The following is a 20,219-nucleotide window of genomic DNA, read 5'->3' on the forward strand; positions in this document are numbered from 1 at the left end:
TTAATCTCAAGAATATACAAACAACAACTTAATAACAACAACAACAACAACAACAACCCAATCCAAAAATGGGCAGAAGACCTAAACAAGCAATTCTCCAATGAAGACATACAAATGGCCAACAGGCACATGAGAAATGCTCAATATCAAAATGCCTAATATCACTAATCATCAGAGAAATGCAAATCAAAACTTTAATGAGGTATCACCTCACACTAGTCAGAATGGCCATCATTCAAAAGCCCATAAACGATAAATGCTGGAGAGGGTGTGGAGACAAGGGAACCCTCCTACACTGCTGGTGGGAATGCAGCTCGGTGCAGCTATTATGGAAAACAGTATGGAGATTCCTCAAAAGACTAAAAATAGACTTACTATATGATCCAGCAATCCCACTCCTGATATATCCAGAGGGAACCTTAACTCAAAAAGATACATGCACTCCAATGTTCACAGCAGCACCATTTACAACAGCCAAGACATGGAAATATCCTAAATGTCCATCGACAGATGACTGGATAAAGAAGTTGTGATACAAACACACACACACACACACAGGAATACTACTTGGCCATAAAAAAGAATAAAATAATGCCATTTGCTGCAACATGGATGGGCCTGGAGACCATCATACTAAGTAAGCGAAGTAAGCCAGAAAGAGAAAGGAAAATACCGTATGATATCACTTATATGTAGAATCTAAAAAAAAGACTCAAATGAACTTATTTACAAAACAGACTCACAGACATAGAAAACAAACTTATGGTTACAAGGTGGGGGTGGAGGGGATGGGAAGGGATAAACTGGGAGTTCAAGATTTGCAGATACTAACTACTATACATAAAATAGATAAACAAGTTTCAGGGGAGGGTATAGCTCAGTGGTAGAGCACATGCTTAGCATGCATGAGGTCCTGGGGTCAGTCCCCAGCACCTCCTCTAAGAATAAATAAACTTAACTACCTCTCCCACAAGAAAAATTTTTTAAAATATTTTTAAAAATCAAACAAGTTTCTACTGTATAGCACAGGGAACTATATTCAATATCTTGTAGTAATTTATAGTGAAAAAGAATATGAAAACGAATATATGTATGTATATGTTTGACTGAAACATCACACTGTACACCAGAAATTGACACACTATTGTAAACTGACTATACTTCAATTAAAAAAAAAAAGGAAAAAAACATAGGGTTCAGCACAGGGAATAGTTGATATTTTATAGCAACTTTGTATGGTGTGATCTATAAAATATTAAATCACTATGTTGTACATCAGAAACTAATATTGTAAGTCAATGATACTTCAATAAAAAAATAGTATACAAAAAAAGAATAAAGGTTTAAGCCAAATTCCGATGTTTATGATCAGAAAATCGCGTGCTGCTAAGAATTTATTCATTCGGGGTGTTGTCTACTATGCACTAATCACCATTTAAGAAGCACTGCAATTATGGTGCAGTGTTTCAATTTTAAAAAGTTCAACAACAATGGACACTTGTATTAGAAATCCCTATGTAGCAGTCACTTTTTCCTATAAGTTGTAAAACTTCAGGAAATAACCAGTAGACACATTCTAGTACAATGAGCACTTTGCCTTTTCTGTAAATGTGCCGTCTGTAACTTGGAGGCTGGGGTTGATTGAACGTGGTCCCTGGGCAGTTCTTGAAGAGCTGGGCATTTGATGTTTTCGAGCATGTTGCACAGATAATGAACAAACCAGCTTGTGAACCTGATACCATGTAAAGAAACCATGGATCACATCTTGAAAACTGTGGAATTGCAGAATCCTGATGCGGATTCTCCATTTTAATGTTCTTTGGTTTATCTGGGAGCTTTTCAGCTTTTAACTTAATTCGGAGGCCCTTTGAAAGTCAGGCTCCTGGAGGTCGGTCTGCTGGTTGCTACAAGAACTGGTGATCTTATCTTCAAATAGCACTTGGTGTTTCTTAAGGGGGCTTTCCAACGATCCAAGAACCTCCTACGTTCAAGGAGATGTGATCAAGAGCAAATTGCATCTCCTTATATTTTTATGATGAAAAGGAAATTGAAACTTGCGATCATACATTCAAATAACCTGGTTTGAGGTTTATTCTGTTTGAACTTCAAAATCCCTTAATACTGTCGCTGACTCTGATGAAAGATTTGTTTTTTCCTGGTAGGTCAAAGATAGTCAGGCTCACCTTTAAGGAGCCTGTCCCAAACCAAGGCTCTCTCCCAGAACTGTCGACTAAAAATTGGCAATAGCTCCTCAGATCTCACTCAGCTGGAGGCAACTGTGCACCCCCGACCCCCACCCCCGCACCCTGGGCAATGTCTCAACACATTTTTAGTTGTCACAACTTGGAGTGGTTGCTACTGGTATCTAGTGGGTAGGAGGCTATGGATGCCGCTAAGGATCCTATAATGTACACGACAGCTCTCCAATCACCTCCCAGAAATAACTGTCCAGCCCAGCCCAAAAGATCAGCAGTGCCTCAGTAGAGAAACCCTGCTCTAGAGGGCACCTTGGAAAGCAAGACATCACAGCCAGAGAACCAGGAAACTTTTCCACTGAGTGCGGTGGGGAAGACCAGGGGCTCCAGGCCAGACTGCTTGGGTCTGATTGCCAGCTTTATCACTCAGTGGCTGTGCCTCCTTGGGCAAGTTACTTGACCTCTCTGTGCCTTATTTTTCTCTTCTACAATACAAGCATGATAATAGCACCTTCCACACAGAGCAGTTATCAATGGGTTAATAGCCCTAAAGTGTTTAGGACAGTGCCTGGCCTACAGTGTGTACTATTTTTTAAGTGTGTATTTACTAACTGGCTTTGCTGATTGGAAAATTAAGTTGCAGGGCTTAGAAAAGTTTATGGGCAGTAAAGAAATGGCTTCAGATTCTGAATTGCCATGGCAAGAAGAATGAGTCGATTTCATCTGACAATCACGTCCTTTCTTTCTAGCTCATCAACCTTAATCAGGAAGGCATTGTTGAGTTGAGGGGCCCCCTTCACAGCGGGCTCAGTTCAAGCGCGGTGAACACGGTCAACAATTACTTGTGTCATTCTCAGTTTCCTTCCCCAGCAGAACTAGTCACTGACAATCACTTCGCGCTTTGGACACAGTGAAAATCACAGGACAGCATAGGCACAGAACCCACCCACCCACCCACATCCAGACACTCACACGCCCGCGCCAACAACAGTGGGATGCCTGCAGACCACCAAGCGAGAACACACCAGCGGGTCGGCACACAGAGCCTCCCTCCTCCGCAACCCGCAAGGCGCAGCCAGGTGGGGCGCAGCTGACGCCAGAGAACCCGTGCAAAGCCCCACCAGAGCCCAAAGGGAAGGCGGGGAAGACCGTGGGCACCCCGGGCCTGGCATCCCCTTTAAATCCCAAAGCGCGCACAGATACACATGCCCATACACCCCCGGGGGTGCCTGGAGGAACGGGGGACAAAGAGAAGGGGCCAAAAGGGGGAGCTCAGCCTGGGGCCGACTGCCAGCCAGACACTCACCTGGCTGTGTTCCCTACTCCACCTGCCACCCAGGGGAGCAGCAGCGGGAGAGCCAGTGCCCAAGGCGGCGGCGGCATCTTCGCTTGGGGCCTCCCTCCGCCTCCCGCTCCTCCTGCGCCCCCTCGGGAGGGCGCGGGCGCGGAACCTGGGGCGCAGAGGGGCCACCTCCTCCGCTGTCCTCGGCAGCTCAGGGCCTCGGCTCTGCCCAGGCGCGGTCCTCGCAGGCAGGGAGGGGATGCCGGGTACTGCGGTGGGGACGCTCGGGCGCGGGAGTGGCTGGGGGCGCCCCGGGGAGGCGCGCCGTGGTTCCTCTACAGGAGAAACGCGCCGGGTGCGCGAGGGAGGGCGGGGCGGGCCGTGCACATCTGGCTGGGACCCGCCTCCGGCACCACCCGCGCATCCTCCGCGCTCGCTGTTTGCCGAGAAACTTCCCCCCAGACTCACTTCCCTTCGCGCTGGTCAGAGTCACCCCGCCTCGCCATCAATGTCAGACATGGGGCAGGTAGCGGAGATTCCCGCGCTGCAGGTTTTTACAATTTAGTTGGGAAGACAAAGCAGGAAACAAGGATGCTGGTTCAGAATGACACTTCCAATTTATTTGGGTCTAAGTTTTCATACGCTGCCGAGTTTTCTTCCACAAACTGCAGTGGGCTACATGCTAACACGGGAGCACCTGATGATACTGTAGTATAGTAACCAGCGCAGAAATGAATGGCAGACACAAGAGTGCTGTAAGACTCAGAGAATTCATCTAAGTTATTTAGATGTTCTTTGTTCTGACAACTTATAATAGAATGAATGACTGGTCCTTCCTTCACCTCCCTGCACTCACACCCTGTGGCTTCATGGTGGGCAGAGCCTACCGCCCCACACTTTGGCTTTGGACTTCGCTGTGTGACTTGCTTTGACTATTGGCGTAAGGACCACTTCCAAGCCTAAGCTGTAAGACACCTGACATCCATCATGACCATGAGAAGACCATGCCCCAACTAGCCTGCTGGCTCAAGGAGAACGAGGAAAAGGTAGAACGGAGCTAGCTGGTCAATTTGCAGACCCTCAAGCAAGCCTAGTATCTATCAGCCCACCCACAGATACATGAATGAACTCAACCAAGGTCAGCAATGCCAGCCAAGCTACCAAGGCTTATTGTGATCATTTGTTACACAGCAATAGCTCTCTGACACACTCATGACCTGGTGTTAGATATAAAAGGAAGAATACAGAGAAAGAGGTTGTCTTGATTATAAGCTTGATTCATGGTTATATAATGGGCATATGCCTTAATTCTAGCCAATGAAATATGAGAAGTGGGGATGGGGCAGACTCTAGCTGCAGACCATGCCTGTCCTAATTGGTGTAAGCAATGCTACACTGGATCTTCTGTTTAATGGATGAAGACATCCTAACAGATTCAGTATCCTTGGTTAGTAACTAGTTAAGCCATTGAACTGTTCATAGCTAATAGTGACAGGCATTATCCTTAACACTTTACACACATCTTACTGAAACTGATCAGTTCCCCCATGTTTGAGGTGTCCAGAAACGGAGAGGCAGAGATGTTAAGTGACTTGCTCAAGGTCACACTGCTAACAAGTGTAGAACTGGGATTGGAAACCAGGGCCCATCTCCTCCTGGGCCCTGACAGTTATAGAGATCCCTTTTTTCATCTTTTTATTTCTTAGTAACTTCAGATGTCAAATGAGTCTCATGAATAAGGTAAAAAGATGATCTCTCCTAGGCCATTACCAAAACCTGTTGAACTTTTCATAACTAGTTCTACTAACTGAAAAATTTTTAATTGAAAGGAAAGAATATAAAGGTATGAGCTGTATACCTAAAAATATCTTAAAGCAAATGCAAGATTAAGTTCATCTTGCTGTAGGTCTTCCCACAAGCAGACCCTGGGGCAAGGACTTGAGTGGAAGGAGTTTGCTCTGGAGGTGCACTGAACACTGGTAAGGGACTGAGAGAGTGAATCCTGAAGGAAGGAAAACACTAGCAGGCATGTATCAACTAGAACATCTGGCCTCTGGGCATTGCTCAGAGCCAGCCTAGATTGTGTATGTCCAGGTGATCTCACCCAACGGGTGAGGGAGCTGGGGTACTCAGACACCATTTCATTCAGTCATTGCTGAAGCTTTTACCAGGGTCCTGATTCTAGGACTTCTGCGAGCTGAGCTGAGGGCAGAGTTGGGAGCTGACAGCCAAAGAAAGCCCTTAGCCCTGCAGATGCCAACTGTTGAAGTCCTACTGGAATGGTAATGTGGAGGGTGGGAGGGGTGGAGTATGGGCAGGGTACCACATTGGCTGCTACCTTAAGTCTAGAAGTTGAATTGAAGTGAAAATTATGTTTTTACCTTTGCCAATTCTCCCTAAACATTCAGATCCAAATCACTCCCTCCTCCAAATATACCATTATTCCAGATAGTCTTACTACAACATGACTAGCCGAAAATGCAGGGGCCATCCCACCTGCTTAACCTTGCATGACATTTACCTGTCACTTTCTAGCTTGCATTTTAGCATTTTGATGTTGTTTCTGCTTTTTGTTTTTCAGGGCTGACTTCTCTTCTGTAGAATTAAAGGCAGTGATGAACATTACAACAGGAGACTTCCAGAGGAAGTCAAATACTCCTCGGCCAATGCACCTATTTCCTAGGGAGAACTATCAACAAAGGCCCTGTCAGGTAGCATGAGGACCAGGACCAGACAAGGAACCTGGAAATGTGTTGCCAGGCGAGAAGATGTTGAATACACATTGCCACGTAAAGGCAGGTGTTTTTAATATCCACACTGCCGTTGCTGACTTTGAAGAGAACTGCTCTTTAGCAGGCTGTACTCCACTCTACAAAGCAAAAACAATCTTTGATCAGAATCTCATAAAATTATCTACACCTTTTACAGGAAGATTTTTTCCCCCCAATCTATTTCCTTTTAGCCCCCTTCGTGGAACAGGTGTGATGGGATATTGTTGTGCTTTCTGAATATACACGCATAACACACACATAAAACTTCTAACACTTACAGTGTGTTCTGGCACTGAGATCCACAAGTTCTACTGAAACATCAGCACCAGAAGCAAAGCTCTGTTGGATGAAAGGGCAGGGTGGAAGAGTGGCTAGGCCAGAGTTGTCCAACTTCGACGTCAATACAAATTCCCCAGGGGTCTTGTTAAAACGCAGATTCTGACTGGGTAGATCTGGAATGAGGCCTGAGTTTTGATGACTAAGAAGAACCCAGTAATGTCCATGCAGTTTGTCTGAGACCCACTTAGGGTAGTGAGGGTCTAGAGGTCACCTGGTCCAGTAGTTCTCAAGTTCAGCTGCCCCTTAGAATCATCTGGGAAGCTTTGAAACTACTGCTGCCTGGGTCCCACCTCAAGCGATTCTACTGTCTGTGGACTATGGCTTGGGCCTGGGGACGTTTGGAAACTCCTTGGGTGGTTCTAATGGAGAACTAAGATTGAGCACCACTGATCTGGGATCAAGCCTGACATTTACAGATGCAAAAACTCAGCTCCAGTGTATAAAGCGCCTTGCCCAAGGCCACACACAGGACGAGTTCATGTCCCTGTGTTCCCATCACGTAGTCCTCCCCACTCAACTTCATGACATTTTCTCCATCACCATTCCTACGGAAGAAGAAAATGGTATCGCAATCTTCTAACGTCATTTGTAGCCCAGCAACATGTTCCAGAAATGGACATCTTTTCCTGGTCTGTCTCTTTCTATTTCTTCTTGTTCCATGAAAGGAGGCAGTGAAGAAGTGTAAGACTCCATGCTTTCCTGTGTTCTGTGCCTGTCAAGGACCCTGTTCTTAGAACTTCATGGTAGGAAAAAAAAATTCCATACACTTTCAGTCTTCCTTCCTTTTCTCCCCCTCACCTCAACCCTCTATCCTTCCCTTTCTATTCCTACCCTCTCTTCTTGCTCAGACATTTATCTGGAACCTACAAAATGCCAGGCCCGGGGCTACGTACTGGGGACCGCTTGGTGGAAACGTGTACACCAGACAGTCCCTGGTCCCTTTTTCTCCCTGGAGACTTGGGCTGGACAACCAACATGTGGTTCTTGGGATATCTGGACTTTAATAAATACGGTTCTCACCTCTCAGGGAGCAGGAAAAAACCAAAGTGAGATTAAAAGAGAAAAAAATGACACCTTGCTTCATTTTCCCCTCAAATTTTGCCAGCTCTTACAACTCCCCAAATGATAACTGAGGAAGAAGAAGAAGTTGCTATTTGTGCAGTGATTATTACATACTAAACATCTTAGAGAGAGGAATTGTTGACTCTTAACCACACTTGTATAAGGTAGTTATTACTACACCATTTTACAGAGGAATGTAAGGTTTAGAGCAAGTGAGTATTTGTCTAAGATCACCTATTAATGTAATGAAAAGAATACGAATTTTGAAGTCAGATCTCACTGGAGGTTAATTTTGCCATCAGATTTTATTCTTCATGGTGTGAAGTGGTCGGGGGTGGGTGGGGGATCAGTTCATCACCAGGAATAGTGAATTTTATGTGTAGGGGAGGGAAGTATGTTTTTAAGGGAGTCTATGACCCTTTAAATGTCATTACCATATAGGAAAATCCCCTTGCCCATGAATGAAATCTCATTGTCTAAACGTTAGCTCCCTCAGTTTCAGCAAATTGCCAATTTTCCAACTTAAGGCACTCAATCATCAGGGGCTTTTCTGTCTTTATTGGGGGAACGCAGAGCTGAGTCCATCCTGTGGACTTCCTTCCTGACCCACGTGTAAATATCTTTCGCTATTTTCCTGTTCACAATTGAATGCAATAATAACTTGGCATATACCTGTCAGGCTTGTATTTAGTTTTTCCTACATGAACCCTGCATAATGATTTGTGAGAACTAAATCCAGGAAACTACTTTGAAGGCCTGTCTAAACTGACAGGCTCTTACTCAGTCACCCCAACTTGATTTGGGAAAGTTTGGTTGAGAAATATTCTGTGGACGGTAAAATCTGAACTACATTTGTGTCCTTTTTAAAAATATAAAAATAGCAAAACTTGTTAAAACAAAATTTTTTCTTCTTTTTTTACTTTACATAATCTCTCTCCTTATTTTTGAAAAGTTCTCATATATGGCTTACAGATTTATTCATTGCTTTAACTAACATTTAATGTCCCCTTGTCATTTGTGTCCTGGACACCGTGTTTGGGTGAGATATAAAGATGACTAAGATGTAACCCTTGTCCTAGGTAACAGAAATGTAAATGTGTCATTATAATCAGTGGCATGTGTTAACAGAAGTACTTTAGGATCCTGTGGAAATAAGAAAGGAAGAAGACAAATTCTTTGTGTCCTGTACATATATTTGTCCTTGTTTTATCCTTTCATGCATTGTTTTATCAAATGATTTTGAGATGGGAAGATGTCTAGAAAACAGAAAATCTTGAAAGTTGTAGTCACTTAGATAATAACTTGCCCCCAACTACATCGAATCGTCCTGACTCACCAGAGTTTTGCTCTTCTTGACCGAGGCAGTATTTGGTGAAAAGAGCTCAGGACTGGGAATTAGGAGAATCAGGATTTAGTTCCAGGTTCTACCACCTCATGTCCTGAACTAGGCAAGCCCGTCCACCTCTTTAGGTCTCACTTTCTACATTTATATTGTGCTTGCAAAGGATTATGGATCCTTAAGCGTCTTTCTCCAAAGTTCCATGATTCTAACATTTTCCTTGGCAGGAGGGTGGGGGAAAAAATCAACTATGTCCCCAAAGATGGTATTCGAAATGGCAAAGTTGGGTTAACTTCAGCAAAGGAATCTTGGTCTGATGAATAAATGGATGGATAAGTGAGTGAATGAATTTTTTCCTCCATTGTGGTTAAGATTCGTCCTGCTTTGCTTCTGGCTTTTAATCCACATTCTGTGAGACCTTTTACGCATATACATTAACTGACTGAGCACCCACTTGGTGCCAGGCACAAGGCCCGGGGTTGGTGAGATCAGCTGCAGGACATCTAGTGTTAGCTGACATTAGTGTCCTCAGTCATTATGCCTACCTAAAACCCACCGCACATTTCCGAAATACCCGCATGAAGGTGGTGCTGTCCTGTTGGGAACCACTGGCCTAGCATGATGGGGAGCTTCATGAGCCTGGCCAAAGGGTTTGGACTTCATCCTATGGGCCCTGGGAGCCACTGAGGGCCTTTAAACAGGGAGAACAGGGAGCAACATGAATCACAATCATCTGTGTGTTTAAGAGTGCTGAGACTTCCGCTGAAGACCAGCACCAGGGGCTCAGGGGGCCGCTGTGGCAGCCCTGGCCACAGATGACACGGGTCTGCACTAAGGAAGTTACAGCAGTGACGGAGAGGGGACGTAACAAGGGGAGAGAAGAGGGAATAATTAACAGCTTGGATGTTAGAGCCAGACAGCTTTGTGATCTTGGATTGTGGGCAAGTTATTTAGCCCCTTTGTGCCTCAGTTTCCTCATCTTTAAAATAGGGAGTAATAATATCTAGCTCAGAGACTTATTTTAGCCATTCAAATAAAAGCTTCATGAAAGCTTGGACTGTCTCCCTGCCTACCCTGGTGTCCCTAATGTCTGGTAAAATGTGTACACAGTAAGTGCTCAATCAATGAGTGAATGGATGGCTGGATGAGTGAATGAGTATTCATGGAATGAATGAGACCAAAAAATGTCAATCACATGGTAAAACATGGCCATTATTGTTATATATATATAGTTTATTACTGATGAGATGTGTGTGTTTTAGGTGAGACGGGGAGGGGCCACAAAGAGGAGGGAGAATTCCACAGTGACAGCCCCTGTGCCTTACGTGACCCTCACATAGGTCAATGCCATTTCCCAGTGAATGTTAAGGTCTCGCTTTATTAGTAGTTCTCATCTCCTACTCACATTTCTGTACTTCCCAAGACTCGTACCTTCCTGAGTGTGTTGTAACCCCAAGCTAACGATCTAGAGGGCGCCCCTAGTCCTTGCACTTTTGTTCCCCAGGTGCCATTTCTGTCCATATCTGCTCTACTGGTTTGGATCAGGCTTGTAAACAACACGTGGCAGAGCCTGGCTAGATGCACATCAAAAGATTGTTTCCTTCCTGGTAACGAGCTAGGCTCTACCTCCTAGACCTCTGGCATCCAAACAGGTTTGGACCAATGGAATGGGACAAAACTGAAGAACACGATCTCCAGGCCTGGTCTCCAAACACCCCAACCGACCCTCTACCCGGGCTCGTCTTTTGTAGATTGCCTGGATAAAGATCCTGAGGCGGACTCTGGGAAGACCGTAAGGGATAACAAAGCCACAAAAAAGACAGAAGGAAATGAGGTCTCCATGTCGCCCCTTGGAGGAAAGCTACATAATTCACCGGACTCCTAAATGAATAAGACAGAAGGTTTTTATTGTGCTAAGCCACTGAAATTGTGGAGTAACTTGTTACTGTTATCAGTCCACACTGACTCATACCTAAGAGAATCTGCTTCTGATTATCTTAAGCAGAAAAGAAATTGATGGGAAGGATATTGGGGAGCTAACAGAAATTACAGGAAGGCGGAAGTGCTAGCTGGGAAAACAGGCCGAAATCAAGGCAGTGTAGGAAGAAAGAAACACCCAAAGGCAATGCACAGGAGAGACCGGTCAATCGGTGCTGCGGCTGCTACTGGATCTGCCACTTCTTCACTGGAGCCACTGACGCGACACTGGCTACTGGGAGTGTCATAAATTCTAACCTGTTTCAATTTCAAGTCCTGCCGGGAGGGTGCCTCCAACTGGGTAAGCTTAGGAGGGCGGGGTCCAAGTTCTAGCTGCCAACTAGTAGGGAGAGTGAGTTTTTGGCCATTCTGTTTGCCTAGACCTAGTTTCTGAGTCTTAGCACTATTGACGTTTGGGGATAGATAATTCTTTGTTGCGGGGGCTTGTCCTGTGCATTGAAGGATATTTAGCAGCATCACTGGCCTCTATGCACTAGATGCCAGTAGCATCCCCTCCCTCCAGCTGTGACAACCAAAAATGTCACCAGACACTGCCAAATGTCCCCTTACAGGGGGTGGGAGTCAGGTGTCAAAACTGCCCTGGTTCAGAACCACTGCCATAGAGGAAAGCTTCCTATCAAGATTCCCAAACAGAAGAGGCAGCTGGGCATCTCCCTGGTGGTGTCAGTAGAATCTTCTGAACTGGCCTTGTAGCAGGCACCGTCAGAGCCCACCCACACGCTCTTGGCATTTCTGCATCCAGGCACACCAGCCCAACTTCAACTGCCCACATGACAGCCTCAAACCAGAAGTGCCCAGGAATTAACTGCCCCCCGGAGCAGGCAATGACTGCTGAGAGCTGATAAATACACGTCAGCCTCCTCCTGCCTGGAGTGGGGTGACACTGGCTGCTGGATTCCCCCACGGATTAAGCTCTAGTCACCCAGCCACAGTGGAACTCCCTTAATACACACCCATTTTATGGCTTCCTTCCCTACTTGATCTCACCTACCCTCTTGCTTACCACTGCTTTCCAGAATCACCTGCAAATAAATTATTTTCATTCATATTCATGTCTCAGGGTCTGCTCCTGGGAGACAGACGTGTTCTCAGGGCAGGAGGCGGGCGATGGCATCCCAAGCACCAGCTCTTAGAAATTCTCCGGACCTCACAGCCTCTTATCTAGTATGGGCTGCCTCTCTCTCCTGTGCTGTCATGATGCGTGTATTTACACCTTTTCGTATGACTCTTTTGCTGCTTTCAAATACTTTCCTTGACTCACTGGCAGCCCAAGCACCGCTGTCCTCTTTGAGTACAGAACGATGCCCCTACCACTCCTTGGGAGTCACAGGTAGACACATTTTGGAGTGCATCGCTGGCTCATAACCTACCCCACCCACCCCGCCTGCCTTTTTAACTGGTTCCTACCATCCTACTAAAGGGGTGGGCTTAGGTACTCAAGTGTGATCGTGTGACTCACCTGTCCTTGGCCACAGCTAATAAGACCAGGGTGAATACAGAGGCCATGTTGCTCCTCTCCGGGAATATGGAACTGGGACACTAAGGTCTATAATCAGTCAGTGGTGGGGGCTGGAGAGTTGTGGTGGGACAAGTGAAAGGCAAGTCCAAGCTGAAGTTAAGGCAGGGGACTGACGGGGAGTGGGAGGTGCAAGGCTAATGAGTAAGAAGGGAGCAAAAGCTCAGGGACTGGGTGGCCCCAGAGGGATCTGCATCTGCATCTATCTACCTACCCACCAACCTACCTACCAACTTACCTACACAGCTATCTACATATCTAAGCGCATACACATAACCCTCTCACTCTCACTGTCTGCAACTGTACCTGCATCCCCACCTGTCTGTATCTGCACATGCCTACACATCTATCACTCTATTTCTGTCTGTGTATAATGATCTCTGTATCTACAACTATCTCTACTTCTATAACTCTATGTATCTATAAAACTATATTTCTCTCTCGCTATATCACTATCACTCTCTCTCTGTCTCAAGTTAGTTTTATGATCCTTCTGTTCCATTAAGGCCTGGATCTACTTGCTGCTTTCCATCCTGTGAGGGTCCCTGGTCCTTTCTAACATACTTTCTTTGAACCTGAGCTAGTTTGAATGAGTTTCTGTTTCCTGCAGCCAGGAGTCTGAACACTCCTCCATTTCATCTCCTACTTTTTTGTACAATCTGACCAGCCTGCACTGACCATTTCAAGGAAAGGAAGGAAGAGGTCCATTTGCATCAAACAGAGAACCTTAGGATGCTCGAGATCACGTGGTCCAGACCTCCCATTTTACAGACAACAAAACAGGTGCGGAGAGATCCCAGCTCCAGCCTAGGGTTGGCCATAGATGTTAGAGGTAGTAAGATATGGAAATGAGGATAGAATGAGGGTGCCTGAGCTGTGTTCTTTCCTGCCACCCCAGTTTATGCTCATCAGGAAAATGAAATGTACTTGAGAATCAAAAGACGCAGTTTCATTAAACTTTTAAAATTAATTGTAGCTGATGCTATCAGGGTCTCACCTGTATCTTTTTGGCATTCTCCACTAATCGCCAAAGGCTGCTTACCGTGAATACCTGCAACTCTGAGGGGTTCTTGGTCTCTGATGGCAGCCCTAAACCAGTGATGGATAAGGATTTGGTGATTAAACACCCCAGCCACCTCACCCCTTGGTTGGTAGAACGCTGAGGCATATTCTACATGGTGTCCCAGCGATGCCCAGAGTGGAGACCGGCTTGATAACTTACTCTTTCTTGGCTTCCTTCTCTTCCCTGTCTCACTTTCCCACTCCCCTGACAATATTTCAGGGAATCACCTTCCAAATAGCAAACTGGCATTCGCCTCCTTGCCTCTGGGGAAATCCCAAACAAGATACATATATATTCTGGTAGTTGCAATTTCCATTTGAACTTTGAATTACATCTTGTAGCAGATTTGGAAAGGGAATCCCCTTTTAAGTCCATTTAACGCAAATTCTACTGTATATGTGAGCTCTGAGGTTTCCCAAGGCCAACTCGAGAGCAGTGGGGTATTTTACTCTTGTTTATGTGGAGAAGCAGTAACTATGCACTTACTCTAGTCTGACTATAACCATGGGGTAAAACCCATGAGTCTAACCCTAAACTCATTCCTTGGTCCCACACCTTTCATTTACTGAACGTGTAAACGTGCAGTGTTTTTTTTTCTATATGGTATGAAATTTGTATGGCATGAAAATAAAGAAAACACATCTTCTTTTTTTTTCAATTGAAGTATAGTTAGTTTACAATGATGTGTCAAATTCTGGTGTAAGGGAAACATATCTTTTAAACTTTGTTTTCAGCACAACAAAATACACTATAAATTGCCTAAATGACAGATTTGTGATGTATGTAAATTCCAGTATTTCCTTCTTTTGTCAAACTCACAGTATTACTTGGATGCCAGGGACAAGAATTCATGTAACTAGAAGCATATGGTATAAACACAATGTAACAACTATTATACATTTCCTTGTTTTGCTAAACAGAAAAAGAATATGTCATAGTATTTTGTTGATGTTAAATATTCTTCCGATTATGAAAATATGTTATGCCATGTTTGCTGCTGGGCTCCATTAAGATAAGTTAATCACTAGAACATTTTAGATGATTGCATATATTCAGGAATTAACAATATACATAGGTCTGATGGAAATATTTGACTGTGCTCAAAATTTACTGTTAAAAAGCTGACTTTGTTTGCTCTTTCATTCAATAAAGTTTTACCCAGCACAATCTGTTGGACAGAGCAGGGAATGAGAGAAAATTCCTGCTCTGAGAGCTTCCTTATAATGAGGGAAAACAGACAACAAGTAGATAAAAACAAACCAAATCCAACAATACATAAAAATGATCATACACCACGATCAAGTCGGATTTATTCCAGGGTCACAAGGATGGCTCAGAATACGCTAATCAATCAACGCGATACACAAGATTAACCAAAGACAAAAATCACATGATCATCTCAACAGATGCAGAAAAAGCATTTGACAAAATTCAATATCCACTCACGATAAAAATTCTCAAAGTGAATATAGAGGGAACGTATATTAACATAATAAAGGCCACCTACAGCAAACCTACAGCCAATATAATATTCAACAGTGAAAAGCTGAAAGCCTTCCCACTGAATTCAGGAACAAGACAAGGATGCCCACTCTCACCACTTCTATTTAACATGGTATTGGCAGTCCTAGCCACAGCAATCAGACAAAACAAAGAAATAAACGTTATCCAAATTGGAAGGGAAGAACTAAACCTCTCTATTTTCAGGTGACAAAATACTTTATACAAAGAACTCTAAGTCCCCACCTAAAAATTATTAGAACTAATAAACGAATTCAGCAAGGATTCAGGATACAAGATTAATAGACAGAAATCTGTTGCATTTCTATACACTAATAATGAAATGTCAGAAAGAGAAAGTAAAAAATAATCTCATTTAAAATCATATAAAAATACCAAGGAATAAACTTAACCAAGGAGGAGTGAAATCTACACTCTGAAAGCTATAAAACACCAACAAAGCAAATTGAAGATGATTCCAAGAAATGGAAGGATACTCCATGCTCTTGGATTTAAGAATTAATATTATTAAAATGGCCACAGTACTCAAAGCAATTTACAGATTGAATGCAATCCTTATCAAAATACCCATGACATTTTTCACAGAACCAGAACAAATAATCCTAAAATTTATATGGAACCAGAAAAGATTCAAGTTGCCAAGGCAATCCTGAGAAAAAGAAACAATGCTAGAGGTATAACCCTCCCAGACTTCAGAAAATACTGCAAAGCTACAGTAAAAAATAAACAGCATGGTACTGGCACAAAAACAGACACAAAGATCAATGGAACAGAATAGAGTCCGGAAACAAACCTACCTAGAGTCAAGTAATCTACAACAAAGAAGGCAAGAATATACACAGAGAAAAGATAGTCTATTCAACAAGCAGTGCTGGAAAAACTGGACAGTCACTTGTAAAACAATGAGATGAGAACATTCCCTCACATCATATAAACTCAAAATGGTTTAGGTATATTTATACAATGGAATACACACAGTCAAAAAATAATAATAAAATAATGCCATTTGCAGCAACATGGAAGGACCTGGAGATTGTCATTCAAGTGAAGTAAGCCAGAAAGAGAAAGAAAAATACCGTATGATATCACTTATATGTGGAATCTAAAAACAAAGACAAATGAACTTATTTACAAAACAGAAACAGACTCAGAGACACAGAAAACAGGGGGAAGGGGATGAGAAGGGACAAACTGGGAGTTCGAGATTTGTAGGTACTAATTATTATATATAAAATAGATAAACAATAAGTTTCTTCTGTATAGCACAGGGAATTATATTCAATATCTTGTAGTAACCCATAATGAAAAAGAACATGAAAACAAATATATGTATGTATATGAATGAATGAACTATTATGCTGTACACCAGAAACTAACACAACATTGTAAACTGACTATACTTCAATTAAAATTAATTAATTAATTTAAAAAAAAAGGTTTAAAGACCTAAATGTAAGCCCTGAAAACATAAAACTCCTAGAAGAGAACATAGGCAGGACACTCTTTAACATAAATCATGTCAATATTTTCTTGGATCAGTCTCCTAAGACAAAAGAAATAAAAGCAAAAATAAACAAATGGGACCTAACTAAACGTAAAAGTGTTTGCACAGCAAAAGAAATTATAGACAAAACAAAAAGACAACCTACAGAATGGGAGAAAATATTTGTAAATGAAGAGACTGATAAGGGGTTAACATCCAAAATATACAAACAGCCCATACAACACTATATATATATATATATAAAATATACAAAAAATATATAAATACTATATATATAAATATAAAAATCAAACAATCTAATCAAAAAGTGGGCAGAAGACCTGAATAGACATTTTTCCAAAGAAAACATACAGGTGAAATACTGGAGAGGGTGTGGAGAAAAGGGGACCCTCTTACACTGTTGGTAGGAATGCAAATTGCAGCAGCTACAAAGGAGAACAGTATAGAGGTTCTTTAAAAAACTAAAAACAGAGTTACCAAATGATCCAGCAATCCTGCTCCTGGGCATCTAGCTAGGCAAGATGAAAGCTCTAATTCAAAAAGATACATGCACCTCAATGTTCATAGCAGCACTACTTACAATAGCCAAGACATGGAAGCAACCTGAATGTCCATTGACAGATGAATAAAGAAAATGTGGTACATATATACAATGGAATATTACTCAGCCATAAAAAAGAATGAAATAATGCCATTTGCAGCAACATGGATGGACATAAAAAATATTATGCTTAGTGAAATAAATCAGGCAGAGAAAGATAAATACTGTGTGATATCGCTTATCTGTGGAATCTAAAAAATGATACAAATAAATGTATATGCAAAATAGAATATATATTTATTCACAGATATAGAAAACAGCTTGTGATTCCCAAAGGGGAGAGGGAAGGGGATTGGCACAAATTAGGGGTAAGGGATTAACAGGTACAAACTACTATGTATAAAATAGATAAGAAATAAGGATATACTGTATAACACAAGGAATTATACCCATTATCTTGTAATAACCTATAATGAAATATAATCTGCAAAAATACTGAATCACTATGCTGTACATCTGAAACTAACTCAATACTGTAAATTATATACTTCAATTAAAAAACTATAAAAATTGAAAAGTATGTAAGTATACAAGTAATCTAACTTACGCTTTTAGTTGTAGAAAAACTTTGTAAATAATTTGAATATCCTGTTAAATATATAGACTATTTCTTGATTAGGCTTTATAATCACAGAAAAACAAAATTGGAGATTTTAGTGAAGTGAAGTCACTGGTCTCTGTTTCGCTTTACATGTCATTTATTTAAAGCACATCTGCTTTCTAAAACCCATCATTCAACAATAAAAAACAAAAATAAATAAATAAATAAATAAATAAAACCTATCTTTCAAAGAAACATTTTTAAAAATACTAAAATATTAATTTGGTCTCACTTGGATAGATGGAGAGGAATATTAATCACAGCATGTGCACCTTTTACATGTGACCTTGAAGTTCACGCAAAACAGCTGTCCAAAGCTTAATATTACTAAGTCCTAAACGATCGAGGGTCAGTCAATAAAAGCACAAACTTCAGCAACAAAGCTGCACAAGATATCCTACTTCTCAAAGAAGGAAAAAAGCCTTTATAGTAGTTGTGTCTTAATGTTGAGTTTTGCTTACACTTTGGGGAGCTAAGTTAAAAACCTTCTATTCCCCATTGTTCTTTTGGGGGGGGCGTAATTAGGTTTACGTATGTATGTATGTACTGGGGATTGAACCCAGGACCTCCTGCATGGCATGCACTCTACCACTGAGCTATCCCCTCCCCCCAATTCCCCACTGTTCTTAATGAACTGAACCAGAGATCTGACCAGAATCTGCCAACAGGTGTCACCTGGACATCAACAATACTATTGAAGTGCAGCCCAGCTCCGACCTCATTACACTAAATTTTGCATGATGTATTTTCCTGTAATGTGAAAGTCACAAGCAGGCCCCCTCTCTCTCCCTCTCTGAAGATGGCCCACACTCTTGTCTATGGAGTATGTACCTACTTTTACTCTAATCTGAGCACCCAACCTCAACACCTCGTGGCCTTTCTCTTGCCTTTCAATGTACCTCTCTAAATAAATCTACCTTTACTCAGAAAAAAGAAAAGAAAAGAAAAAGTCATAAGCATCTAAGTGTCAGATCAAATACAGCTGGACTTCTAAGACTCACAAATCAAGTGATCTATCTCAAACTGCTAATTCTTGGTGAAGGTGAATCCTTTGATGACAGTACTTCACCAGCCTCAAGGGTCAATGAGAGTACTTTTAGGATGTGAAACATTTAGAAAGTTGGCATTCTGATTTAAATGTACATGCAAATAGATACATGACACCACCTTTGAAGGAGGTAGGTAGAAGTCTGCTGTCCATGGTTTATTCTCTTCTAGTGCTTTTCCCTTCCTGTCCTACGCGAACTGATGCAAGGCCAACTGAGAGTGCTGGTTTCCCATCTTACTCATAAAGGCATGGTCCTGAGAAATAACGAATGATAAGACAAGTTTTGGAAAACAAACTTCTCAAGACACACATCCCATTTCACCTGGTATCTTCCACTTCTATTTTCTTTTGACTTTCTTTTATGACACAACATTTCAGAGCTAGATGGGGCCTTGTGAATGATCTGGGTCATTTCCACAAAGATGGAATTGAGGTTAAAGCCCCACCTCTTATGAAATATATCACACGGATGAATTAAATTTCTTTTTCTCAATTTCCTCAGCTGTGAAATAGGAAGGAGCTACCTTCAAGAGTCACTGTGAAGTTAAATGAGTTAATACAGACCCCATCCTTTTTATGGTGCCTGGCACAGGGCATGCTTCCACTAAGCGTGAGAGGTCATTGGGGCTGGAATTGTTTTTATTAGATGCATCCAAGGTCCACAACTGAAGCCAACTAGAGCTTCAGACTCCCAGCCCAATGTTCTTTCCCGACCACCCCGCGGTGACTCACCTTCAAAACTAACATTGCTTTCAGAGTTTGGGGAGGGTGGTCAAATAGTAGTTAATCTCCCAGTTATATTGTTGATTAGCACACCAAAGTGGTATATATTTGGTAGACCTAATTTTCTGCATAATGACAAATACGAAGCCAGTATTTAGTACAAGAGTTCTGCTAATGCATACTAACATAAAAGGCTTATTTAAAAAGCTGTCCTGTTTAGCCTCCTGTTTTCCATAATAAACCCACTAACGCTTTACCCTTCAGCTATGTTAGATCCTCAAGCCAATGGGAAAACTCAGCCAAAAAATACATTTTATCTTATGGTGGTGTGAAGAAACATTTATGCTTCAATGAAAAGAAATGCACTGTTTAGATCGCACCCTTCCTGGTTTTCTGATTCTAGCCTTTCATGGTCTTTGAGCTATTTTACTGCAACTTGTAGATTACTGGTATAACAATGCAAAATCATTTATATCTATAGACATTACATCCTGTCTTCTGGAGATTCAAGTGACTGCCCTCCCCCATAGTGGAAGAGGCCAGTTTTGCCTCCATTTACAAGCTTATTTCAACATTCCTGATGTATACATTTCTGTTCTTTGGTTTCTCCTTTGAACTAGTTGTATTTCCACAGTAACTAGTTAAATAAAATCTTT

The 20,219-nt window shown here is 42.2% G+C and overlaps 1 protein-coding gene across 2 annotated transcripts in view; it reads right to left on the reverse strand.

Moving 5' to 3' along the window:
• The window catches only part of EGFL6 (EGF like domain multiple 6), a 106,820-nt gene that overhangs the window by 46,094 nt on the left and 40,507 nt on the right, over window positions 1-20,219 (reverse strand). Inside the window, exon 1 of one of the 2 annotated variants that reach the window (XM_064482559.1) lies at window positions 3,502-3,577. The exons of the other annotated variant lie outside the window; for it this stretch is intronic. The gene's annotated coding sequence lies outside the window, so the exon portion shown is untranslated. Of the gene's footprint in view, window positions 1-3,501; window positions 3,578-20,219 lie in introns of those variants that run through there. 2 annotated transcript variants of the gene reach the window in all.

The sequence above is a fragment of the Camelus dromedarius genome, chromosome X, assembly GCF_036321535.1.
Source record: "Camelus dromedarius isolate mCamDro1 chromosome X, mCamDro1.pat, whole genome shotgun sequence".
In the NCBI taxonomy this organism is placed as follows: Eukaryota; Metazoa; Chordata; class Mammalia; order Artiodactyla; family Camelidae; genus Camelus; species Camelus dromedarius.